Below are 25,734 nucleotides of genomic sequence, written 5' to 3' on the forward strand. Positions count from 1 at the left end.
CAGTGCTGGCTGTGTGGGGGAGCACTGACAGTTCTGGCTGTGTGGGGGGAGCACTGACAGTGCTGGCTGTGTGGGGGAGCACTGACAGTGCTGGCTGCGTGGTGGGAGCACTGACAGTGATGGTTGTGTGGTGGGAGCACTGACAGTGCTGGCTGTGTGGGGGAGCATTGACAGTGCTGGCTGTGTGGGGGTAGCACTCAGTGCTGGCTGTGGGTGGAGAACTGGCAGTGCTGGCTGTGTGGTGGGAGCACTGACAATGCTGGCTGTGGGGGAGCACTGACAGTGCTGGCTGTGTGGGGTGGGGGCACTGACAGTGCTGGCTGTGTGGGGGAGCACTGACAGTGCTGGCTATGTGGTGGGGGCACTGACAGTGCTGGCTGTGTGGTGGGAGCACTGACAGTGCTCGCTGTGTGGGGGAGCACTGACAGTGCTGGCTGTGTAGTGGGAGCACTGACAGTGCTGGCTCTGTGGGGGGGGGGGGGGCACTGAGAGTGCTGGCTGTGTGGGGGGAGCACTGACAGTGCTGGCTGTGTGGGGGAGCACTGACAGTGCTGGCTGTGTGGTGGGGGAACTGACAGTGCTGGCTGTGTGGTGCGAGCACTGACAGTGCTCGCTGTGTGGGGAAGCACTGACAGTGCTGGCTGTGTGGTGGGAGCACTGACAGTGCTGCCTGAGTGGGCGGAGCACTGGCAATGCTGGCTGTGTGGGGGAGCACTGACAGGGCTGGCAGTGTGGGGGGATCACGGACAGTGCAGGCTGTGTGGGGGAGCACTGACAGTGCTTGCTGTGTGGGGGAGCACTGACAGTTCTGGCTGTGTGGCGGGAGCACTGACAGTGCTGGCTGTGTGGGGGAGCACTGACAGTGCTGGCTGTGTGGTGGGATCACTGACAGTGCTGGCTGTGGGGGAGCACTGACAGTGCTGGCTGTGTGGCGTGGGAGCACTGACAGTGCTGGCTGTGTGAGGAGCATTTACAGTGCTGGCTGTGTGGTGGGAGCACTGACCGTGTTGGCTGTGTGGGGGGAGAACTGAGAGTGCTGGCTGTGTGGGGGGAGCACTGACAGTGCTGGCTGTGTGGTGGGAGCACTGACAGTGCTGGCTGTGTGGGGGAGCACTGACAGTGCTGGCTCTGTGGGGAGGGGCACTGAGAGTGCTGGCTGTGTGTGGGGAGCACTGACAGTGCTGGCTGTGTGGTGGGAGCACTGGCAATGCTGGCTGTGTGGGGGAGCACTGACAGGCCTGGCTGTGTGGGGGGATCACGGACAGTGCAGGCTGTGTGGGGGAGCACTGACAGTGCTTGCTGTGTGGGGGAGCAATGACAGTTCTGGCTGTGTGGGGGAGCACTGACAGTGCTGGCTGTGTGGGGGAGCACTGACAGTGCTGGCTGTGTGGTGGGATCACTGACAGTGCTGGCTGTGGGGGAGCACTGACAGTGCTGGCTGTGTGGGGTGGGAGCACTGACAGTGCTGGCTGTGTGGTGGGAGCACTGACCGTGTTGGCTGTGTGGGGGGAGAACTGAGAGTGCTGGCTGTGTGGGGGAGCACTGACAGTGCTGGCGGTGTGGTGGGAGCACTGACAGTGCTGGCTGTGTGGGGGGAGCACTGATAGTGCTGGCTGTGTGGTGGGTGCATTGACAGTGCAGGCTATGTGGGGGAGGGCTGACAGTGCTGGCTGTGTGGTGCGAGCACTGACAGTGCTGGCTGTGTGGGGGAGCACTGACAGTGCTGGCTGAATGGGGGGGAGCACTTATAGTGCTGGCTGTGTGGGGGAGCACAGACAGGGCTGGCTGTGTGGGGGGAGCACTGACCGTGCTGGCTGTGTGTTTAGAGCTCTGACAGTGCTCCCTGTGTGGGGGTGCACTGACATTGCTGGCTGTGTGGTGGGAGCACTGACAGTGCTGGTTGTGTGGTGGGAGCACTGACACTGCTAGCTCTGTGGGAGGGCACTGCCAGTGCTGGCTGTGTGGGGGAGCACTGACAGTGCTTGCTGTGTGGGGGAGCACTGACATCGCTGGCTGTGTGGGGGAGCACTGCCAGTGCTGGAAGTGTGGTGGGAGGACTGACAGTGCTGGCTGTGTGGTGGGATCACTGACAGTGCTGGCTGTGTGGGGGAGCACTGACAGTGCTGGCTGTATGGGGGGGAGCACCGACAGTGCTGGCTGTGTGCTGTAGCACTGACAGTGCTGGCTGTGTGGTGGAGCACTGACAGTGCTGGCTGTGTTGTGGGAGCACTGACAGTGCTGTCTGTGTGGTGGGAGCACTGACAGTGCTGGCTGTGTGGTGGGAGCACTGACAGTGCTGGCTGCGTGGTGGGAGCACACACAGTGATGGTTGTGTGGTTGGAGCACTGACAGTGCTGGCTGTGTGGGGGAGCATTGACAGTGCTGGCTGTGTGGGGGTAGCACTCAGTGCTGGCTGTGGGTGGAGAACTGGCAGTGCTGGCTGTGTGGTGGGAGCACTGACAATGCTGGCTGTGGGGGAGCACTGACAGTGCTGGCTGTGTGGGGTGGGGGCACTGACAGTGCTGGCTGTGTGGGGGAGCACTGACATTGCTGGCTGTGTGGTGGGGGCACTGACAGTGCTGGCTGTGTGGTGGGAGCACTGACAGTGCTCGCTGTGTGGGGGAGCACTGACAGTGCTGGCTGTGTAGTGCGAGCACTGACAGTGCTGGCTCTGTGGGGGGGGGGGGCACTGAGAGTGCTGGCTGTGTGGGGGGAGCACTGACAGTTCTGCCTGTGTGGGTGGAGCACTGACAGTGCTGGCTGTGTGGGGGAACACTGGCAATGCTGGCTGTGTGGGGGGAGCACTGACAGTGCTGGCTGTGGGGGGAACACTGACAGGGCTGGCTGTGTGGGGGGATCACTGAGAGTGCTGGCTGTGTGGGGGAGCACTGACAGTGCTTGCTGTGTGGGGAGCACTGACAGTTCTGGCTGTGTGGGGGGAGCACTGACAGTGCTGGCTGTGTGTTGGGAGCACTGACAGTGCTGGCTGTGTGGTGGGAGCACTGACAGTGCTGGCTGTGTGGGGGGAGCACTGACAGTGCTGACTGTGTGGGGTGGGGGCACTGACAGTGCTGGCTGTGTGGAGGAGCACCAACAGTGCTGGCTGTGTGGTGGGAGCACTGACAGCGCTCGCTGTGTGGTGAGAGCACTGACAGTCCTGGCTGTGTGGGGGAGCACTGACAGTGCTGGCTGTGTAGTGGGAGCACTGACAGTGCTGGCTCTGTGGGGGGGGGGCACTGAGAGTGCTGGCTGTGTGGGGGAGCACTGACAGTTCTGCCTGTGTGGGTGGAGCACTGACAGTGCTGGCTGTGTGGGGGAACACTGGCAATGCTGGCTGTGTGGGGGGAGCACTGACAGTGCTGGCTGTGGGGGGAACACTGACAGGGCTGGCTGTGTGGGGGGATCACTGAGAGTGCTGGCTGTGTGGGGGAGCACTGACAGTGCTTGCTGTGTGGGGAGCACTGACAGTTCTGGCTGTGTGGGGGGAGCACTGACAGTGCTGGCTGTGTGTTGGGAGCACTGACAGTGCTGACTGTGTGGTGGGAGCACTGACAGTGCTGGCTGTGTGGGGGAGCACTGACAGTGCTGACTGTGTGGTGGGAGCACAGACAGTGCTGGCTGTGTGGGGGGAGCACTGACAGTGCTGGCTGTGTGGGGGGAGCACTGACAGTACTGGCTGTGTGGTGGGAGCACTGCCAGTGATGGCTGTGTGGTGCGAGCACTGACAGTGCTGGCTGTGTGGGGTGGGAGCACTGACAGTGCTGGCTGTGTGGTGGGAGCACTGACCGTGTTGGCTGTGTGGGGGGAGAACTGAGAGTGCTGGCTGTGTGGGGGGAGCACTGACAGTGCTGGCTGTGTGGTGGGAGCACTGACAGTGCTGGCTGTGTGGGGGGAGCACTGATAGTGCTGGCTGTGTGGTGGGTGCATTGACAGTGCAGGCTATGTGGGGGAGGGCTGACAGTGCTGGCTGTGTGGTACGAGCACTGACAGTGCTGGCTGTGTGGGGGAGCACTGACAGTGCTGGCTGAATGGGGGGGAGCACTTACAGTGCTGGCTGTGTGGGGGAGCACAGACAGGGCTGGCTGTGTGGGGGGAGCACTGACGGTGCTGGCTGTGTGTTTGGAGCACTGACAGTGCTCCCTGTGTGGGGGGTGCACTGACATTGCTGGCTGTGTGGTGGGAGCACTGACAGTGCTGGTTGTGTGGTGGGAGCACTGACACTGCTAGCTCTGTGGGAGGGCACTGCCAGTGCTGGCTGTGTGGGGGAGCACTGACAGTGCTTGCTGTGTGGGGGAGCACTGACATCGCTGGCTTTGTGGGGGAGCACTGCCAGTGCTGGAAGTGTGGTGGGAGGACTGACAGTGCTGGCTGTGTGGTGGGATCACTGACAGTGCTGGCTGTGTGGGGGAGCACTGACAGTGCTGGCTGTATGGGGGGGAGCACCGACAGTGCTGGCTGTGTGCTGTAGCACTGACAGTGCTGGCTGTGTGGTGGAGCACTGACAGTGCTGGCTGTGTTGTGGGAGCACTGAGAGTGCTGTCTGTGTGGTGGGAGCACTGACAGTGCTGGCTGTGTGGTGGGCGCACTGACAGTGCTGGCTGCGTGGTGGGAGCACACACAGTGATGGTTGTGTGGTGGGAGCACTGACAGTGCTGGCTGTGTGGGGGAGCATTGACAGTGCTGGCTGTGTGGGGGTAGCACTCAGTGCTGGCTGTGGGTGGAGAACTGGCAGTGCTGGCTGTGTGGTGGGAGCACTGACAATGCTGGCTGTGGGGGAGCACTGACAGTGCTGGCTGTGTGGGGTGGGGGCACTGACAGTGCTGGCTGTGTGGGGGAGCACTGACAGTGCTGGCAGTGTGGTGGGGGCACTGACAGTGCTGGCTGTGTGGTGGGAGCACTGACAGTGCTCGCTGTGTGGGGGAGCACTGACAGTGCTGGCTGTGTAGTGGGAGCACTGACAGTGCTGGCTCTGTGGGGGGGGGCACTGAGAGTGCTGGCTGTGTGGGGGGAGCACTGACAGTTCTGCCTGTGTGGGTGGAGCACTGACAGTGCTGGCTGTGTGGGGGAACACTGGCAATGCTGGCTGTGTGGGGGGAGCACTGACAGTGCTGGCTGTGGGGGGAACACTGACAGGGCTGGCTGTGTGGGGGGATCACTGAGAGTGCTGGCTGTGTGGGGGAGCACTGACAGTGCTTGCTGTGTGGGGAGCACTGACAGTTCTGCTGTGTGGGGGGAGCACTGACAGTGCTGGCTGTGTGTTGGGAGCACTGACAGTGCTGGCTGTGTGGTGGGAGCACTGACAGTGCTGGCTGTGTGGGGGGAGCACTGACAGTGCTGACTGTGTGGGGTGGGGGCACTGACAGTGCTGGCTGTGTGGAGGAGCACCAACAGTGCTGGCTGTGTGGTGGGAGCACTGACAGCGCTCGCATTGTGGTGAGAGCACTGACAGTCCTGGCTGTGTGGGGGAGCACTGACAGTGCTGGCTGTGTAGTGGGAGCACTGACAGTGCTGGCTCTGTGGGGGGGGGGGGGCACTGAGAGTGCTGGCTGTGTGGGGGGAGCACTGACAGTTCTGCCTGTGTGGGTGGAGCACTGACAGTGCTGGCTGTGTGGGGGAACACTGGCAATGCTGGCTGTGTGGGGGGAGCACTGACAGTGCTGGCTGTGGGGGGAACACTGACAGGGCTGGCTGTGTGGGGGGATCACTGAGAGTGCTGGCTGTGTGGGGGAGCACTGACAGTGCTTGCTGTGTGGGGAGCACTGACAGTTCTGGCTGTGTGGGGGGAGCACTGACAGTGCTGGCTGTGTGTTGGGAGCACTGACAGTGCTGGCTGTGTGGTGGGAGCACTGACAGTGCTGGCTGTGTGGGGGGAGCACTGACAGTGCTGACTGTGTGGTGGGAGCACAGACAGTGCTGGCTGTGTGGGGGGAGCACTGACAGTGCTGGCTGTGTGGGGGGAGCACTGACAGTACTGGCTGTGTGGTGGGAGCACTGCCAGTGATGGCTGTGTGGTGCGAGCACTGACAGTGCTGGCTGTGTGGGGGAGCACTGACAGTGCTGGCTGAATGGGGGGGAGCACTTACAGTGCTGGCTGTGTGGGGGAGCACTGACAGGGCTGGCTGTGTGGGGGGAGCACTGACGGTGCTGGCTGTGTGTTTGGAGCACTGACAGTGCTCCCTGTGTGGGGGTGCACTGACATTGCTGGCTGTGTGGTGGGAGCACTGACAGTGCTGGTTGTGTGGTGGGAGCACTGACACTGCTAGCTCTGTGGGAGGGCACTGCCAGTGCTGGCTGTGTGGGGGAGCACTGACAGTGCTTGCTGTGTGGGGGAGCACTGACATCGCTGGCTGTGTGGGGGAGCACTGCCAGTGCTGGAAGTGTGGTGGGAGGACTGACAGTGCTGGCTGTGTGGTGGGAGCACTGACAGTGCTGGCTGTGTGGGGGAGCACTGACAGTGCTGGCTGTATGGGGGGGAGCACCGACAGTGCTGGCTGTGTGCTGTAGCACTGACAGTGCTGGCTGTGTGGTGGAGCACTGACAGTGCTGGCTGTGTTGTGGGAGCACTGACAGTGCTGTCTGTGTGGTGGGAGCACTGACAGTGCTGGCTGTGTGGTGGGAGCACTGACAGTGCTGGCTGCGTGGTGGGAGCACACACAGTGATGGTTGTGTGGTGGGAGCACTGACAGTGCTGGCTGTGTGGGGGAGCATTGACAGTGCTGGCTGTGTGGGGGTAGCACTCAGTGCTGGCTGTGGGTGGAGAACTGGCAGTGCTGGCTGTGTGGTGGGAGCACTGACAATGCTGGCTGTGGGGGAGCACTGACAGTGCTGGCTGTGTGGGGTGGGGGCACTGACAGTGCTGGCTGTGTGGGGGAGCACTGACAGTGCTGGCTGTGTGGTGGGGGCACTGACAGTGCTGGCTGTGTGGTGGGAGCACTGACAGTGCTCGCTGTGTGGGGGAGCACTGACAGTGCTGGCTGTGTAGTGGGAGCACTGACAGTGCTGGCTCTGTGGGGGGGGGGCACTGAGAGTGCTGGCTGTGTGGGGGGAGCACTGACAGTTCTGCCTGTGTGGGTGGAGCACTGACAGTGCTGGCTGTGTGGGGGAACACTGGCAATGCTGGCTGTGTGGGGGGAGCACTGACAGTGCTGTCTGTGGGGGGAACACTGACAGGGCTGGCTGTGTGGGGGGATCACTGAGAGTGCTGGCTGTGTGGGGGAGCACTGACAGTGCTTGCTGTGTGGGGAGCACTGACAGTTCTGGCTGTGTGGGAGGAGCACTGACAGTGCTGGCTGTGTGTTGGGAGCACTGACAGTGCTGGCTGTGTGGTGGGAGCACTGACAGTGCTGGCTGTGTGGGGGGAGCACTGACAGTGCTGACTGTGTGGGGTGGGGGCACTGACAGTGCTGGCTGTGTGGAGGAGCACCAACAGTGCTGGCATGTGGTGGGAGCACTGACAGCGCTCGCTGTGTGGTGAGAGCACTGACAGTCCTGGCTGTGTGGGGGAGCACTGACAGTGCTGGCTGTGTAGTGGGAGCACTGACAGTGCTGGCTGTGTGGGGGGGGGGGCACTGAGAGTGCTGGCTGTGTGGGGGGAGCACTGACAGTTCTGCCTGTGTGGGTGGAGCACTGACAGTGCTGGCTGTGTGGGGGAACACTGGCAATGCTGGCTGTGTGGGGGGAGCACTGACAGTGCTGGCTGTGGGGGGAACACTGACAGGGCTGGCTGTGTGGGGGGATCACTGAGAGTGCTGGCTGTGTGGGGGAGCACTGAAAGTGCTTGCTGTGTGGGGAGCACTGACAGTTCTGGCTGTGTGGGGGGAGCACTGACAGTGCTGGCTGTGTGTTGGGAGCACTGACAGTGCTGGCTGTGTGGTGGGAGCACTGACAGTGCTGGCTGTGTGGGGGAGCACTGACAGTGCTGACTGTGTGGTGGGAGCACAGACAGTGCTGGCTGTGTGGGGGGAGCACTGACAGTGCTGGCTGTGTGGGGGGAGCACTGACAGTACTGGCTGTGTGGTGGGAGCACTGCCAGTGATGGCTGTGTGGGGTAGCACTGACAGTGCTGGCTGTGTGGGGGGAGCATTGACAGCGCTGGCTGTGTAGGGGAGCACTGCCAGTGCTGGCAGTGTGGGGGGAGGACTGACAGTGCTGGCTGTGTGGTGGGAGCACTGACAGTGCTGGCTGTGTGGGGAGCACTGACAGTGCTGGATGTATGGGGGGGGGAGCACCGACAGTGCTGGCTGTGTGGGGGAGCACTGACAGTGCTGGCTGTGTGGGGGGAGCACAGCCAGTGCTGGCTGTGTGGTGGGAGCACTGACAGTGCTGGCCGTGTGGTGGGAGCACTGACAGTGCTGGTTGTGTGGTGGGAGCACTGACAGTGCTGGCTCTGTGGGGGAGCACTGACAGTGCTAGCTCTGAGGGAGAGCACTGGCAGTGCTGGCTGTGGGTGGAGAACTGGCAGTGCTGGCTGTGTGGTGGGAGCACTGACAATGCTTGCTGTGGGGGAGCACTGACAGTGCTGGCTGTGTGGGGTGGGGGCACTGACAGTGCTGGCTGTGTGGGGGAGCACTGACAGTGCTGGATGTGTGGTGGGAGCACTGGCAGTGCTCGCTGTGTGGTGAGAGCACTGACAGTGCTGGCTGTGTGGGGGAGCACTGACAGTGCTGGCACTGTGGGGGGGAGCACTGATAGTGCTGGCTGTGTTGTGGGAGCACTGACAGTGCTGGCTCTGTGGGGGGGGGCACTGAGAGTGCTGGCTGTGTGTGGGGAGCACTGACAGTGCTGGCTGTGTGGTGGGAGCACTGGCAATGCTGGCTGTGTGGGGGAGCACTGACAGGGCTTGCTGTGTGGGGGGATCACGGACAGTGCAGGCTGTGTGGGGGAGCACTGACAGTGCTTGCTGTGTGGGGGAGCACTGACAGTTCTGGCTGTGTGGGGGGAGCACTGACAGTGCTGGCTGTGTGGGGGAGCACTGACAGTGCTGGCTGTGTGGTGGGATCACTGACAGTGCTGGCTGTGGGGAGCACTGACAGTGCTGGCTGTGTGGGGTGGGAGCACTAACAGTGCTGGCTGTGTGAGGAGCATTTACAGTGCTGGCTGTGTGGTGGGAGCACTGACCGTGTTGGCTGTGTGGGGGGAGAACTGAGAGTGCTGGCTGTGTGGGGGGAGCACTGACAGTGCTGGCTGTGTGGTGGGAGCACTGACAGTGCTGGCTGTGTGGGGGGAGCACTGATAGTGCTGGCTGTGTGGTGGGAGCATTGACAGTGCAGGCTATGTGGGGGAGGGCTGACAGTGCTGGCTGTGTGATGCGAGCACTGACAGTGCTGGCTGTGTGGGGGAGCACTGACAGTGCTGGCTGAATGGGGGGGAGCACTTACAGTGCTGGCTGTGTGGGGGGAGCACTGACAGTGCTGGCTGTGTGGGGGAGCACTGACGGTGCTGGCTGTGTGTTGGGAGCACTGACAGTGCTCCCTGTGTGGGGGTGCACTGACAGTGCTGGCTGTGTGGTGGGAGCACTGACAGTGCTGGTTGTGTGGTGGGAGCACTGACACTGCTAGCTCTGTGGGAGGGCACTGCCAGTGCTGGCTGTGTGGGGGAGCACTGACAGTGCTTGCTGTGTGGGGGAGCACTGACATCGCTGGCTGTGTGGGGGAGCACTGCCAGTGCTGGCAGTGTGGGGGGAGGACTGACAGTGCTGGCTGTGTGGTGGGAGCACTGACAGTGCTGGATGTGTGGGGGAGCACTGACAGTGCTGGCTGTATGGGGGGGAGCACCGACAGTGCTGGCTGTGTGGTGTAGCACTGACAGTGCTGGCTGTGTTGTGGGAGCACTGACAGTGCTGTCTGTGTGGTGGGAGCACTGACAGTGCTGGCTGTGTGGTGGGAGCACTGACAGTGCTGGCTGCGTGGTGGGAGCACTGACAGTGCTGGTTGTGTGGTGGGAGCACTGACAGTGCTGGCTGTGTGGGGGAGCACTGACAGTGCTGGCTGTGTGGGGGGAGCACTCTCAGTGCTGGCTGTGGGTGGAGAACTGGCAGTGCTGGCTGTGTGGTGGGAGCACTGACAATGCTGGCTGTGGGGGAGCACTGACAGTGCTGGCTGTGTGGGGTGGGGGCACTGACAGTGCTGGCTGTGTGGGGGAGCACCAACAGTGTTGGCTGTGTGTTGGGAGCACTGACAGCGCTCGCTGTGTGGTGAGAGCACTGACAGTCCTGGCTGGGTGGGGGAGCACTGACAGTGCTGGCTGTGTAGTGGGAGCACTGACAGTGCTGGTTCTGTGGCGGGGGGGGGGCACTGAGAGTGCTGGCTGTGTGGGGGGAGCACTGACAGTTCTGCCTGTGTGGGTGGAGCACTGACAGTGCTGGCTGTGTGGGGGAACACTGGCAATGCAGGCTGTGTGGGGGAGCACTGACAGTGCTGGTGTGGGGGGAGCACTGACAGGGCTGGCTGTGTGGGGGAGCACTGACAGTGCTGGCTGTGTGGGGGAGCACTGACAGTTCTGGCTGTGTGGGGGGAGCACTGACAGTGCTGGCTGTGTGGGGGAGCACTGACAGTGCTGGCTGTGTGGTGGGGGCACTGACAGTGCTGGCAGTGTGGTGGGAGCACTGACAGTGCTCGCTGTGTGGGGAAGCACTGACAGTGCTGGCTGTGTGGTGGGAGCACTGACAGTGCTGCCTGAGTGGGCGGAGCACTGGCAATGCTGGCTGTGTGGGGGAGCACAGACAGGGCTGGCAGTGTGGGGGGAGCACTGACAGTGCTTGCTGTGTGGGGGAGCACTGACAGTTCTGGCTGTGTGGTGGGAGCACTGACAGTGCTGGCTGTGTGGGGGAGCACTGACAGTGCTGGCTGTGTGGTGGGATCACTGACAGTGCTGGCTGTGGGGGAGCACTGACAGTGCTGGCTGTGTGGGGTGGGAGCACTGACATTGCTGGCTGTGTGAGGAGCATTTACAGTGCTGGCTGTGTGGTGGGAGCACTGACCATGTTGGCTGTGTGGGGGGAGAACTGAGAGTGCTGGCTGTGTGGGGGGAGCACTGACAGTGCTGGCTGTGTGGTGGGAGCACTGACAGTGCTGGCTGTGTGGGGTGAGCACTGATACTGCTGGCTGTGAGGTGGGTGCATTGACAGTGCAGGCTATGTGGGGGAGGGCTGACAGTGCTGGCTGTGTGGTGCGAGCACTGACAGTGCTGGCTGTGTGGGGGAGCACTGACAGTGCTGGCTGAATGGGTGGGAGCACTTACAGTGCTGGCTGTGTGGGGGGAGCACTGACAGTGCTGGCTGTGTGGGGGGAGCACTGACGGTGCTGGCTGTGTGTTGGGAGCACTGACAGTGCTCCCTGTGTGGGGGTGCACTGACAGTGCTGGCTGTGTGGTGGGAGCACTGACAGTGCTGGTTGTGTGGTGGGAGCACTGACACTGCTAGCTCTGTGGGAGGGCACTGCCAGTGCTGGCTGTGTGGGGGAGCACTGACAGTGCTTGCTGTGTGGGGGAGCACTGACATCGCTGGCTGTGTGGGGGAGCACTGCCAGTGCTGGCAGTGTGGGGGGAGGACTGACAGTGCTGGCTGTGTGGTGGGAGCACTGACAGTGCTGGCTGTGTGGGTGAGCACTGACAGTGCTGGCTGTATGGGGGGGAGCACCGACAGTGCTGGCTGTGTGCTGTAGCACTGACAGTGCTGGCTGTGTGGTGGAGCACTGACAGTGCTGGCTGTGTTGTGGAAGCACTGTCAGTGCTGTCTGTGTGGTGGGAGCACTGACAGTGCTGGCTGTGTGGTGGGAGCACTGACAGTGCTGGCTGCGTGGTGGGAGCACTGACAGTGATGGTTGTGTGGTGGGAGCACTGACAGTGCTGGCTGTGTGGGGGAGCATTGACAGTGCTGGCTGTGTGGGGGTAGCACAATCAGTGCTGGCTGTGGGTGGAGAACTGGCAGTGCTGGCTGTGTGGTGGGAGCACTGACAATGCTGGCTGTGGGGGAGCACTGACAATGCTGGCTGTGTGGGGTGGGGGCACTGACAGTGCTGGCTGTGTGGGGGTAGCACTCTCAGTGCTGGCTGTGGGTGGAGAATTGGCAGTGCTGGCTGTGTGGTGGGATCACTGACAGTGCTGGCTGTGGGGGAGCACTGACAGTGCTGGCTGTGTGGGGTGGGAGCACTGACATTGCTGGCTGTGTGAGGAGCATTTACAGTGCTGGCTGTGTGGTGGGAGCACTGACCATGTTGGCTGTGTGGGGGGAGAACTGAGAGTGCTGGCTGTGTGGGGGGAGCACTGACAGTGCTGGCTGTGTGGTGGGAGCACTGACAGTGCTGGCTGTGTGGGGTGAGCACTGATACTGCTGGCTGTGAGGTGGGTGCATTGACAGTGCAGGCTATGTGGGGGAGGGCTGACAGTGCTGGCTGTGTGGTGCGAGCACTGACAGTGCTGGCTGTGTGGGGGAGCACTGACAGTGCTGGCTGAATGGGGGGGAGCACTTACAGTGCTGGCTGTGTGGGGGGAGCACTGACAGTGCTGGCTGTGTGGGGGGAGCACTGACGGTGCTGGCTGTGTGTTGGGAGCACTGACAGTGCTCCCTGTGTGGGGGTGCACTGACAGTGCTGGCTGTGTGGTGGGAGCACTGACAGTGCTGGTTGTGTGGTGGGAGCACTGACACTGCTAGCTCTGTGGGAGGGCACTGCCAGTGCTGGCTGTGTGGGGGAGCACTGACAGTGCTTGCTGTGTGGGGGAGCACTGACATCGCTGGCTGTGTGGGGGAGCACTGCCAGTGCTGGCAGTGTGGGGGGAGGACTGACAGTGCTGGCTGTGTGGTGGGAGCACTGACAGTGCTGGCTGTGTGGGTGAGCACTGACAGTGCTGGCTGTATGGGGGGGAGCACCGACAGTGCTGGCTGTGTGCTGTAGCACTGACAGTGCTGGCTGTGTGGTGGAGCACTGACAGTGCTGGCTGTGTTGTGGGAGCACTGTCAGTGCTGTCTGTGTGGTGGGAGCACTGACAGTGCTGGCTGTGTGGTGGGAGCACTGACAGTGCTGGCTGCGTGGTGGGAGCACTGACAGTGATGGTTGTGTGGTGGGAGCACTGACAGTGCTGGCTGTGTGGGGAGCATTGACAGTGCTGGCTGTGTGGGGGTAGCACAATCAGTGCTGGCTGTGGGTGGAGAACTGGCAGTGCTGGCTGTGTGGTGGGAGCACTGACAATGCTGGCTGTGGGGGAGCACTGACAATGCTGGCTGTGTGGGGTGGGGGCACTGACAGTGCTGGCTGTGTGGGGGTAGCACTCTCAGTGCTGGCTGTGGGTGGAGAACTGGCAGTGCTGGCTGTGTGGTGGGAGCACTGACAATGCTGGCTGTGGGGGAGCACTGACAGTGCTGGCTGTGTGGGGGAGCACCAACAGTGCTGGCTGTGTGGTGGGAGCACTGACAGCGCTCGCTGTGTGGTGAGAGCACTGACAGTCCTGGCTGTGTGGGGGAGCACTGACAGTGCTGGCTGTGTGGGGGAGCACTGACAGTGCTGGCTCTGTGGGGGGGGGGGGCACTGAGAGTGCTGGCTGTGTGGGGGGAGCACTGACAGTTCTGCCTGTGTGGGTGGAGCACTGACAGTGCTGGCTGTGTGGGGGAACACTGGCAATGCTGGCTGTGTGGGGGGAGCACTGACAGTGCTGGCTGTGGGGGGAGCACGGACATGGCTGGCTGTGTGGGGGGGTCACTGAGAGTGCTGGCTGTGTGGGGGAGCAATGACAGTGCTTGCTGTGTGGGGGAGCACTGACAGTTCTGGCTGTGTGGGGGAGCACTGACAGTGCTGGCTGTGGGGGAGCACTGACAATGCTGGCTGTGTGGGGTGGGGGCACTGACAGTGCTGGCTGTGTGGGGGTAGCACTCTCAGTGCTGGCTGTGGGTGGAGAATTGGCAGTGCTGGCTGTGTGGTGGGATCACTGACAGTGCTGGCTGTGGGGGAGCACTGACAGTGCTGGCTGTGTGGGGTGGGAGCACTGACATTGCTGGCTGTGTGAGGAGCATTTACAGTGCTGGCTGTGTGGTGGGAGCACTGACCATGTTGGCTGTGTGGGGGGAGAACTGAGAGTGCTGGCTGTGTGGGGGAGCACTGACAGTGCTGGCTGTGTGGTGGGAGCACTGACAGTGCTGGCTGTGTGGGGTGAGCACTGATACTGCTGGCTGTGAGGTGGGTGCATTGACAGTGCAGGCTATGTGGGGGAGGGCTGACAGTGCTGGCTGTGTGGTGCGAGCACTGACAGTGCTGGCTGTGTGGGGGAGCACTGACAGTGCTGGCTGAATGGGGGGGAGCACTTACAGTGCTGGCTGTGTGGGGGGAGCACTGACAGTGCTGGCTGTGTGGGGGGAGCACTGACGGTGCTGGCTGTGTGTTGGGAGCACTGACAGTGCTCCCTGTGTGGGGGTGCACTGACAGTGCTGGCTGTGTGGTGGGAGCACTGACAGTGCTGGTTGTGTGGTGGGAGCACTGACACTGCTAGCTCTGTGGGAGGGCACTGCCAGTGCTGGCTGTGTGGGGGAGCACTGACAGTGCTTGCTGTGTGGGGGAGCACTGACATCGCTGGCTGTGTGGGGGAGCACTGCCAGTGCTGGCAGTGTGGGGGGAGGACTGACAGTGCTGGCTGTGTGGTGGGAGCACTGACAGTGCTGGCTGTGTGGGTGAGCACTGACAGTGCTGGCTGTATGGGGGGGAGCACCGACAGTGCTGGCTGTGTGCTGTAGCACTGACAGTGCTGGCTGTGTGGTGGAGCACTGACAGTGCTGGCTGTGTTGTGGGAGCACTGTCAGTGCTGTCTGTGTGGTGGGAGCACTGACAGTGCTGGCTGTGTGGTGGGAGCACTGACAGTGCTGGCTGCGTGGTGGGAGCACTGACAGTGATGGTTGTGTGGTGGGAGCACTGACAGTGCTGGCTGTGTGGGGAGCATTGACAGTGCTGGCTGTGTGGGGGTAGCACAATCAGTGCTGGCTGTGGGTGGAGAACTGGCAGTGCTGGCTGTGTGGTGGGAGCACTGACAATGCTGGCTGTGGGGGAGCACTGACAATGCTGGCTGTGTGGGGTGGGGGCACTGACAGTGCTGGCTGTGTGGGGGTAGCACTCTCAGTGCTGGCTGTGGGTGGAGAACTGGCAGTGCTGGCTGTGTGGTGGGAGCACTGACAATGCTGGCTGTGGGGGAGCACTGACAGTGCTGGCTGTGTGGGGGAGCACCAACAGTGCTGGCTGTGTGGTGGGAGCACTGACAGCGCTCGCTGTGTGGTGAGAGCACTGACAGTCCTGGCTGTGTGGGGGAGCACTGACAGTGCTGGCTGTGTGGGGGAGCACTGACAGTGCTGGCTCTGTGGGGGGGGGGGGGGGGGGGGGGCACTGAGAGTGCTGGCTGTGTGGGGGGAGCACTGACAGTTCTGCCTGTGTGGGTGGAGCACTGACAGTGCTGGCTGTGTGGGGGAACACTGGCAATGCTGGCTGTGTGGGGGGAGCACTGACAGTGCTGGCTGTGGGGGGAGCACGGACATGGCTGGCTGTGTGGGGGGGTCACTGAGAGTGCTGGCTGTGTGGGGGAGCAATGACAGTGCTTGCTGTGTGGGGGAGCACTGACAGTTCTGGCTGTGTGGGGGAGCACTGACAGTGCTGGCTGTGTGTTGGGAGCACTGACAGTGCTGGCTGTGTGGTGGGAGCACTGACAGTGCTGGCTGTGTGGGGGAGCACTGACAGTGCTGACTGTGTGGTGGGAGCACAGACAGTGCTTGCTGTGTGGGGGGAGCACTGACAGTGCTGGCTGTGTGGGGGGAGCACTGACAGTACTGGCTGTGTGGTGGGAGCACTGCCAGTGATGGCTGTGTGGGGTAGCACTGACAGTGCTAGCTGTGTGGGGGGAGCACTGACAGCGCTGGCTGTGTGGGGGAGCACTGCCAGTGCTGGCAGTGTGGGGGGAGGACTGACAGTGCTGGCTGTGTGGTGGGAGCACTGACAGTGCTGGGTGTGGGGAGCACTGACAGTGCTGGCTGTATGGGGGGGGGGGGAGCACCGACAGTGCTGGCTGTGTGGGGGAGCACTGACAGTGCTGGCTGTGTGGGGGGAGCACAGACAGTGCTGGCTGTGTGGTGGGAGCACTGACAGTGCTGGCCGTGTGGTGGGAGCACTGACAGTGCTGGTTGAGTGGTGGGAGCACTGACAGTGCTGGCTCTGTGGGGGAGCACTGACAGTGCTAGCTCTGAGGGAGAGCCCTGGCAGTGCTGGCTGTGGGTGGAGAACTGGCAGTGCTGCCTGTGTGGTGGGAGCACTGACAATGCTTGCTGTGGGGGAGCACTGACAGTGCTGGCTGTGTGGGGTGGGGGCACTGACAGTGCTGGCTGTGTGGTGGGAGCACTGACAGTGCTGGCTGCGTGGTGGGAGCACTGACAGTGATGGTTGTGTGGTGGGAGCACTGACAGTGCTGGCTGTGTGGGGGGGCATTGACAGTGCTGGCTGTGTGGGGGTAGCACTCTCAGTGCTGGCTGTGGGTGGAGAACTGGCAGTGCTGGCTGTGTGGTGGGAGCACTGACAATGCTGGCTGTGGGGGAGCACTGACAGTGCTGGCTGTGTGGGGTGGGGGCACTGAGAGTGCTGGCTGTGTGGGGTTAGCACTCTCAGTGCTGGCTGTGGGTGGAGAACTGGCAGTGCTGGCTGTGTGGTGGGAGCACTGACAATGCTGGCTGTGGGGGAGCACTGGCAGTGCTGGCTGTGTGGGGGAGCACCAACAGTGCTGGCTGTGTGGTGGGAGCACCGACAGCGTTCGCTGTGTGGTGAGAGCACTGACAGTCCTGGCTGTGTGGGGGAGCACTGACAGTGCTGGCTGTGTGGGGGAGCACTGACAGTGCTGGCTCTGTGGGGGGGGGGCACTGAGAGTGCTGGCTGTGTGGGGGGAGCACTGACAGTTCTGCCTGTGTGGGTGGAGCACTGACAGTGCTGGCTGTGTGGGGGAACACTGGCAATGCTGGCTGTGTGGGGGGAGCACTGACAGTGCTGGCTGTGGGGGGAGCACTGACAGGGCTGGCTGTGTGGGGGAGCACTGCCAGTGCTGGCAGTGTGGGGGGAGGACTGACAGTGCTGGCTGTGTGGTGGGAGCACTGACAGTGCTGGCTGTGTGGGGAGCACTGACAGTGCTGGCTGTATGGGGGGGGGGAGCACCGACAGTGCTGGCTGTGTGGGGGAGCACTGACAGTGCTGGCTGTGTGGGGGGAGCACAGACAGTGCTGGCTGTGTGGTGGGAGCACTGACAGTGCTGGCCGTGTGGTGGGAGCACTGACAGTGCTGGTTGTGTGGTGGGAGCACAGACAGTGCTGGCTCTGTGGGGGAGCACTGACAGTGCTAGCTCTGAGGGAGAGCACTGGCAGTGCTGGCTGTGGGTGGAGAACTGGCAGTGCTGGCTGTGTGGTGGGAGCACTGACAATGCTGGCTGTGTGGGGGGAGCACTGGCAATGCTGGCTGTGTGGGGTGGGGGCACTGACAGTGCTGGCTGTGTGGGGGAGCACTGACAGTGCTGGCTGTGTGGTGGGAGCACTGGCAGTGCTCGCTGTGTGGTGAGAGCACTGACAGTGCTGGCTGTGTGGGGGAGCACTGACAGTGCTGGCTCTGTGGGGGGGAGCACTGACAGTGCTGGCTGTGTTGTGGGAGCACTGACAGAGCTGGCTCTGTGGGGGGGGGGCACTGAGAGTGCTGGCTGTGTGTGGGGAGCACTGACAGTGCTGGCTGTGTGGTGGGAGCACTGGCAATGCTGGCTGTGTGGGGGAGCACTGACAGGGCTGGCTGTGTGGGGGGATCACGGACAGTGCAGGCTGTGTGGGGGAGCACTGACAGTGCTTGCTGTGTGGGGGAGCACTGACAGTTCTGGCTGTGTGGGGGAGCACTGACAGTGCTGGCTGTGTGGGGGAGCACCGACAGTGCTGGCTGTGTGGAGTGGGATCACTGACAGTGCTGGCTGTGGGGGAGCACTGACAGTGCTAGCTGTGTGGTGGGAGCACTGACCGTGTTGGCTGTGTGGGGGAAGAACTGAGAGTGCTGGCTGTGTGGGGGAGCACTGACAGTGCTGGCTGTGTGGTGGGAGCACTGACAGTGCTGGCTGTGTGGGGGGAGCACTGATAGTGCTGGCTGTGTGGTGGGAGCATTGACAGTGCAGGCTATGTGGGAGGGCTGACAGTGCTGGCTGTGTGGTGCGAGCACTGACAGTGCTGGCTGTGTGGGGGAGCATTGACAGTGCTGGCTGAATGGGGGGAAGCACTTACAGTGCTGGCTGTGTGGGGGGAGCACTGACAGTGCTGGCTGTGTGGGGGGAGCACTGACAGTGCTGGCTGTGTGGTGGGAGCACTGGCAGTGCTCGCTGTGTGGTGAGAGCACTGACAGTGCTGGCTGTGTGGGGGAGCACTGACAGTGCTGGCTCTGTGGGGGGGAGCACTGACAGTGCTGGCTGTGTTGTGGGAGCACTGACAGAGCTGGCTCTGTGGGGGGGGGGCACTGAGAGTGCTGGCTGTGTGTGGGGAGCACTGACAGTGCTGGCTGTGTGGTGGGAGCACTGGCAATGCTGGCTGTGTGGGGGAGCACTGACAGGGCTGGCTGTGTGGGGGGATCACGGACAGTGCAGGCTGTGTGGGGGAGCACTGACAGTGCTTGCTGTGTGGGGGAGCACTGACAGTTCTGGCTGTGTGGGGGAGCACTGACAGTGCTGGCTGTGTGGGGGAGCACTGACAGTGCTGGCTGTGTGGAGTGGGATCACTGACAGTGCTGGCTGTGGGGGAGCACTGACAGTGCTAGCTGTGTGGTGGGAGCACTGACCGTGTTGGCTGTGTGGGGGAAGAACTGAGAGTGCAGGCTGTGTGGGGGAGCACTGACAGTGCTGGCTGTGTGGTGGGAGCACTGACAGTGCTGGCTGTGTGGGGGGAGCACTGATAGTGCTGGCTGTGTGGTGGGAGCATTGACAGTGCAGGCTATGTGGGGGAGGGCTGACAGTGCTGGCTGTGTGGTGCGAGCACTGACAGTGCTGGCTGTGTGGGGGAGCACGGACAGTGCTGGCTGAATGGGGGGGAGCACTTACAGTGCTCGCTGTGTGGGGGGAGCACTGACAGTGCTGGCTGTGTGGGGGGAGCACTGACGGTGCTGGCTGTGTGTTGGGAGCACTGAAAGTGCTCCCTGTGTGGGGGTGCACTGACAGTGCTGGCTGTGTGGTGGGAGCACTGACAGTGCTGGTTGTGTGGTGGGAGCACTGACACTGCTAGCTCTGTGGGAGGGCACTGCCAGTGCTGGCTGTGTGGGGGAGCACTGACAGTGCTTGCTGTGTTGGGGTGCACTGACATCGCTGGCTGTGTGGGGGAGCACTGCCAGTGCTGGCATTGTCGGGGGAGGACTGACAGTGCTGGCTGTGTGGTGGGAGCACTGACAGTGCTGGCTGTGTGGGGGAGCACTGACATTGCTGGCTGTATGGGGGGGAGCAACGACAGTGCTGGCTGTGTGGTGTAGCACTGACAGTGCTGGCTGTGTGGTGGAGCACTGACAGTGCTGGCTGTGTTGTGGGAGCACTGACAGTGCTGTCTGTGTGGTGGGAGCACTGACAGTGCTGGCTGTGTGATGGGAGCACTGACAGTGCTGGCTGCGTGGTGGGAGCACTGACAGTGATGGTTGTGTGGTGGGAGCACTGACAGTGCTGGCTGTGTGGGGGAGCACTGACAGTGCTGGCTGTGTGGGGGGAGCACTCTCAGTGCTGGCTGTGGGTGGAGAACTGGCAGTGCTGGCTGTGTGGTGGGAGCACTGACAATGCTGGCTGTGGGGGAGCACTGACAGTGCTTGCTGTGTGGGGTGGGGGCACTGACAGTGCTGGCTGTGTGGGGGAGCACCAACAGTGCTGGCTGTGTGGTGGGAGCACTGACAGCGCTCGCTGTGTGGTGAGAGCACTGACAGTCCTGGCTGGGTGGGGGAGCACTGACAGTGCTGGCTCTGTGGGGGGGGGGGGGGGCACTGAGAGTGCTGGCTGTGTGGGGGAGCACTGACAGTTCTGCCTGTGTGGGTGGAGCACTGACAGTGCTGGCTGTGTGGGGGAACACTGGCAATGCTGGCTGTGTGGGGGGAGCACTGAGAGTGCTGGCTGTGTGGGGGAGCACTGACAGTGCTTGCTGTGTGGGGAGCACTGACAGTTCTGGCTGTGTGGGGGGAGCACTGACAGTGCTGGCTGTGTGGGGGAGCACTGACAGTGCTGGCTGTGTGGTGGGGGCACTAACAGTGCTGGCTGTGTGGTGGGAGCACTGACAGAGCTCGCTGTGTGGGGAAGCACTGACAGTGCTGGCTGTGTGGTGGGAGCACTGACAGTGCTGCCTGTGTGGGCGGAGCACTGACAGTGCTGGCTGTATGGGGGGAGCACTGACAGTGCTGGCTGTGTGGGGGAGCACTGACAGTGCTGGCTGTGTGGGGGGAGCACTGACCGTTCTGGCTGTGTGGTGGGAGCACTGACAGTGCTGGCTGTGTGGGGGTACACTGACAGTGCTGGCTGTGTGGTGGGAGCACTGACAGTGCTGGTTGTGTGGTGGGAGCACTGACAGTGCTGGCTGTGTGGGGGAGCACTGACACTGCTAGCTCTGTGGGAGGGCACTGGCAGTGCTGGCTGTGTGGGTCGCACTCTCAGTGCTGGCTGTGTGGGGGAGCACTGAGAGTGCTGGCTGTGTGGTGGGAGCACTGAAAGTGCTGGCAGTGTGGGGGAAGCACTGACAGTGCTGGCTGTGGGGGGGAGAACTGCCAGTGCTGGCTGTGTGGTGGGAGCACTGACAGTGCTGGCAGTGTGGGGGAGCACTTACAGTGCTGGCTGTGTGGTGGGAGCACTGGCAGTGCTGGCTGTGTGGTGGGAGCACTGACAGTGCTGGCTGTGCGGGGAGCACTGACAGTGCTGGCTATGTGGGGTGAGCACTGACAGTGCTGGCTGTGTGGGGGAGAACTGACAGTGCTGGCTGTGTGGTGGGAGCACTGACAGTGCTGGCTGTGTGGGGGGCACTGACACTGCTGGCTGTGTGGGGGAGCACTGACAGTGCTGGCTGTGTCGGGGAGCACAGACAGTGCTGGCTGTGTGGGGGGAGCACTCTCAGTGCTGGCTATGGGTGGAGAACTGGCAGTGCTGGCTGTGTGGTGGGAGCACTGACAATGATGGCTGTGGGGGAGCACTGACAGTGCTGGCTGTGTGGGGTGGGGGCACTGACAGTGCTGGCTGTGTGGGGGAGCACCAACAGTGCTGGCTGTGTGTTGGGAGCACTGACAGCGCTCGCTGTGTGGTGAGAGCACTGACAGTCCTGGCTGTGTGGGGGAGCACTGACAGTGCTAGCTGTGTAGTGGGAGCACTGACAGTGCTGGCTCTGTGGGGGGGGGGGGGCACTGAGAGTGCTGGCTGTGTTTGGGGAGCACTGACAGTTCTGCCTGTTTGGGTGGAGCACTGACAGTGCTGGCTGTGTGGGGGAACACTGGCAATGCTGGCTGTGTGGGGGGAGCACTGACAGTGCTGGCTGTGGGGGGAGCACTGACAGGGCTGGCTGTGTGGGGGGATCACTGAGAGTGCTGGCTGTGTGGGGGAGTACTGACAGTGCTTGCTGTGTGGGGGAGCACTGCCAGTTCTGGCTGTGTGGGGGAGCACTGACAGTGCTGGCTGTGTGGGGGCGCACTGACAGTGCTGGCTGTGTGGTGGGAGCACTGACAGTGCTGGCTGTGTGGTGGGAGCACTGACAGTGCTGCCTGTGTGGGCGGAGCACTGACAGTGCTGGCTGTATGGGGGGAGCACTGACAGTGCTGGCTGTGTGGGGGGAGCACTGACAGTGCTGGCTGTGTGGGGGAGCACTGACTGTTCTGGCTGTGTGGTGGGAGCACTGACAGTGCTGGCTGTGTGGGGGTACACTGACAGTGCTGGCTGTGTGGTGGGAGCACTGACAGTGCTGGTTGTGTGGTGGGAGCACTGACAGTGCTGGCTGTGTGGGGGAGCACTGACACTGCTAGCTCTGTGGGAGGGCACTGGCAGTGCTGGCTGTGTGGGTCGCACTCTCAGTGCTGGCTGTGTGGGGGAGCACTGACAGTGCTGGCTGTATGGGGGGAGCACTGACAGTGCTGGCTGTGTGGGGGGAGCACTGACAGTGCTGGCTGTGTGGGGGAGCACTGACTGTTCTGGCTGTGTGGTGGGAGCACTGACAGTGCTGGCTGTGTGGGGGTACACTGACAGTGCTGGCTGTGTGGTGGGAGCACTGACAGTGCTGGTTGTGTGGTGGGAGCACTGACAGTGCTGGCTGTGTGGGGGAGCACTGACACTGCTAGCTCTGTGGGAGGGCACTGGCAGTGCTGGCTGTGTGGGTCGCACTCTCAGTGCTGGCTGTGTGGGGGAGCACTGACAGTGCTGGCTGTGTGGTGGTAGCACTGACAGTGCTGGCAGTGTGGGGGAGCACTGACAGTGCTGGCTGTGGGGGGAGAACTGCCATTGCTGGCTGTGTGGTGGGAGCACTGACAGTGCTGGCAGTGTGGGGGAGCACAGACAGTGCTGGCTGTGTGGGGTGAGCACTGACAGTGCTGGCTCTGTGGGGGAGCACTGACAGTGCTGGCTGTGTGGGGGAGCACTGACAGTGCTGGCTGTGTGTTGGGAGCACTGACAGTGCTGGCTGTGTGGTGGGAGCACTGACAGTGCTGGCTGTGTGGGGGAGCACTGACAGTGCTGACTGTGTGGTGGGAGCACATACAGTGCTGGCTGTGTGGGGGGAGCACTGACAGTGCTGGCTGTGTGGGGGGAGCACTGACAGTACTGGCTGTGTAGTGGGAGCACTGCCAGTGATGGCTGTGTGGGGGAGCACTGACAGTGCTTGCTGTGTGGGGGAGCACTGACAGTTCTGGCTGTGTGGGGGGAGCACTGACAGTGCTGGCTGTGTCGGGGAGCACTGACAGTTCTGGCTGTGTGGGGGGAGCACTGACAGTGCTGGCTGTGTGGGGGAGCACTGACAGTGCAGGCTGTGTGGAGTGGGATCACTGACAGTGCTGGCTGTGGGGGAGCACTGACAGTGCTAGCTGTGTGGTGGGAGCACTGACCGTGTTGGCTGTGTGGGGGAAGAACTGAGAGTGCTGGCTGTGTGGGGGGAGCACTGACAGTGCTGGCTGTGTGGTGGGAGCACTGACAGTGCTGGCTGTGTGGGGGAGCACTGATAGTGCTGGCTGTGTGGTGAGGGCATTGACAGTGCAGGCTATGTGGGGGAGGGCTGACAGTGCTGGCTGTGTGGTGCGAGCACTGAGAGTGCTGGCTGTGTGGGGGAGCACTGACAGTGCTGGCTGAATGGGGGGGAGCACTTACATGTGCTGGCTGTGTGGGGGAGCACTGACAGTGCTGGCTGTGTGGGGGAGCACTGACGGTGCTGGCTGTGTGTTGGGAGCACTGAAAGTGCTCCCTGTGAGGGGGTGCACTGACAGTGCTGGCTGTGTGGTGGGAGCACTGACAGTGCTGGTTGTGTGGTGGGAGCACTGACACTGCTAGCTCTGTGGGAGGGCACTGCCAGTGCTGGCTGTGTGGGGGAGCACTGACAGTGCTTGCTGTGTGGGGGAGCACTGACATCGCTGGCTGTGTGGGGGAGCACTGCCAGTGCTGGCATTGTGGGCGGAGGACTGACAGTGCTGGCTGTGTGGTGGGAGCACTGACAGTGCTGGCTGTGTGGGGGAGCACTGACAGTGCTGGCTGTATGAGGGGGGAGCAACGACAGTGCTGGCTGTGTGGTGTAGCACTGACAGTGCTGGCTGTGTGGGGGAGCACTGACAGTGCTGTCTGTGTGGTGGGAGCACTGACAGTGCTGGCTGTGTGGTGGGAGCACTGACAGTGCTGGCTGCGTGGTGGGAGCACTGACAGTGATGGTTGTGTGGTGGGAGCACTGACAGTGCTGGCTGTGTGGGGGAGCACTGACAGTGCTGGCTGTGTGGGGGGAGCACTCTCAGTGCTGGCTGTGGGTGGAGAACTGGCAGTGCTGGCTGTGTGGTGGGAGCACTGACAATGCTGGCTGTGGGGGAGCACTGACAGTGCTGGCTGTGTGGGGTGGGGGCACTGACAGTGCTGGCTGTGTGGGGGAGCACCAACAGTGCTGGCTGTGTGGTGGGAGCACTGACAGCGCTCGCTGTGTGGTGAGAGCACTGACAGTCCTGGCTGGGTGGGGGAGCACTGACAGTGCTGGCTCTGTGGGGGGGGGGCACTGAGAGTGCTGGCTGTGTGGGGGGAGCACTGACAGTTCTGCCTGTGTGTTTTGTGGAGCACTGACAGTGCTGGCTGTGTGGGGGAACACTGGCAATGCTGGCTGTGTGGGGGGAGCACTGAGAGTTCTGGCTGTGTGGGGGAGCACTGACAGTGCTGGCTGTGTGGGGGAGCACTGACAGTGCTGGCTGTGTGGTGGGGGCACTAACAGTGCTGGCTGTGTGGTGGGAGCACTGACAGAGCTCGCTGTGTGGGGAAGCACTGACAGTGCTGGCTGTGTGGTGGGAGCACTGACAGTGCTGCCTGTGTGGGCGGAGCACTGACAGTGCTGACTTTATGGGGGGAGCACTGACAGTGCTGGCTGTGTGGGGGGAGCACTGACAGTGCTGGCTGTGTGGGGGGAGCACTGACCGTTCTGGCTGTGTGGTGGGAGCACTGACAGTGCTGGCTGTGTGGGGGTACACTGACAGTGCTGGCTGTGTGGTGGGAGCACTGACAGTGCTGGTTGTGTGGTTGGAGCACTGACAGTGCTGGCTGTGTGGGGGAGCACTGACACTGCTAGCTCTGTGGGAGGGTACTGGCAGTGCTGGCTGTGTGGGTCGCACTCTCAGTGCTGGCTGTGTGGGGGAGCACTGAGAGTGCTGGCTGTGTGGTGGGAGCACTGACAGTGCTGGCAGTGTGGGGGAAGCACTGACAGTGCTGGCTGTGGGGGAGAACTGCCAGTGCTGGCTGTGTGGTGGGAGCACTGACAGTGCTGGCAGTGTGGGGGAGCACATACAGTGCTGGCTGTGTGGGGTGAGCACTGACAGTGCTGGCTCTGTGGGGGAGCACTGACAGTGCTGGCTGTGTGGTGGGAGCACTGAGAGTGCTGGCTGTGAGGGTGGAGCACTGACAGTGCTGGCTGTGTGGTGGGAGCACTGGCAGTGCTGGCTGTGTGGGTGGAGCACTGAGAGTGCTGGCTGTGTGGAGAGCACTGGCAGTGCTGGCTGTGTGGGCGGAGCATTGACAGTGCTGGATTTGTGGGGGACACAGGCAGTGCTGGCTGTATGGGGAGCACTGACAGTGCTGGCTGTGTGGTGGGAGCACTGACAGTGCTGGCTGTGTGGTGGAGCACTTACAGTGCTGGCTGTGTGGTGGGAGCACTGGCAGTGCTGGCTGTGTGGTGGGAGCACTGACAGTGCTGGCTGTGCGGGGAGCACTGACAGCGCTGGCTATGTGGGGTGAGCACTGACAGTGCTGGCTGTGTGGGGGGGGGAGCACTGACATTGCTGGCTGTGTGGTGGGAGCACTGAAAGTGCTGTCTGTGTGGTGGGAGCATTGACAGTGCTGGCTGTGTGTGGGGAGCACTGACTGTGCTGTCTGTGTGGTGGGAGCATTGACAGTGCTGGCTGTGTGTGGGGAGCACTGACAGTGCTGGCTGTGTGGTGGGAGCATTGACAGTGCTGGCTGTGTGGGGGAGCACTGAGAATGCTGGCTGTGTGGGGGGAGCACTGACAGTGCTGGCTGTGTGGGGGGTCACTGACAGTGCTGGCTGTG

This window comes from Scyliorhinus torazame, chromosome 5 (assembly GCF_047496885.1).
Source record: "Scyliorhinus torazame isolate Kashiwa2021f chromosome 5, sScyTor2.1, whole genome shotgun sequence".
Taxonomy (NCBI): Eukaryota; Metazoa; Chordata; class Chondrichthyes; order Carcharhiniformes; family Scyliorhinidae; genus Scyliorhinus; species Scyliorhinus torazame.